At 38.1% G+C, this 946-nt stretch overlaps 1 protein-coding gene across 1 annotated transcript in view; it reads right to left on the bottom strand.

Annotated features, from left to right (window-relative positions):
- The window catches only part of VGLL1 (vestigial like family member 1), a 26,348-nt gene extending 25,889 nt beyond the window's left edge, over window positions 1-459 (bottom strand). Inside the window, exon 1 of the mRNA XM_018555052.1 lies at window positions 281-459. The gene's annotated coding sequence lies outside the window, so the exon portion shown is untranslated. The remainder of the gene's footprint in view (window positions 1-280) is intronic.
- Between the last annotated feature and the right edge of the window lie 487 nt (window positions 460-946).

The raw sequence follows: 946 nt of genomic DNA, 5'->3' as shown, positions 1-946 counted from the left end.
TCTCTCTCTCTCTCTCTCTCTCTCTCTCTCTCATATATATATATATATAATCTATATCTATCTATAGATAGATAGATAGATAGATAGATAGATAATCTGTATAGATATATCTATGTATAGATAAATCTATGTATAGATTTATCTATATAGATATATCTATATCTATATACACTCTTTAAAAGAAATCGTAGCTGTGCTGTCTTTTTAAAAAAATCATGCTCTCGTCATTCCTTAGTTTCCAGTTACACAGAGTGCAAGCATATGTGTATAATGTTTTTACCTTTTCAGATCCTTAGAGACAGACTTTGCTCCAGCATAAAAGCTCTTTGCATGATCCTGTGTGCAGCACTCCACTTCCAGAATCAGTGCCAGGCAGGAAAGGCTGCAGGGAGTCCAGAGAGCAGAGAGGCAGCCTAAATCCTGCCTGCTCCTTGCAGAAGTTTAGCACTAATACCTGACTTGGCAGTTCAACTCTGATCTTCCACCCTGAGATCTGGTGTTAAAGGCGTTTCCATTTCAGTGACAAGGAATGTATAAAATGCACCCAAACTTGAAAACCAGGAACAAGGAACATAAGTTCTTCTGGGTCTCTGCTTTATTGAACAATGAGTAAGAAACGTTTGCTGCAAAAGGCTTTTGTTGGAAACAAAACAAACACGCTTTAATTAAGCAGCTATACGGTAGGAAGAGTGTCCAGTGTAATAAAAGGTCAGATCCTAGGTAAGACTTCAAAGGTGATTTCAGGTTAACTAAATGGATGGAGATTGACAGTTCACATATCCTACTTCACAACCACTTTAAAGTACATCTGCAATGAAAGCATTATGTGGTCTTCCATTGCTGACGTAGCTGAAAATGTCAGTTGCCTGGCTGTCATGCTTGGTCTTTAGCTTGAAAACCTTTCTGACTTGTTCACCTGGAACAAGGAATTCTGACACTTATTTAC

This window comes from Nanorana parkeri, unplaced genomic scaffold, assembly GCF_000935625.1.
Source record: "Nanorana parkeri isolate BGI_ZX_2015 unplaced genomic scaffold, ASM93562v1 scaffold182, whole genome shotgun sequence".
Lineage (NCBI taxonomy): Eukaryota > Metazoa > Chordata > Amphibia > Anura > Dicroglossidae > Nanorana > Nanorana parkeri.
This window is presented reverse-complemented; position numbering and strand designations above follow the sequence as displayed.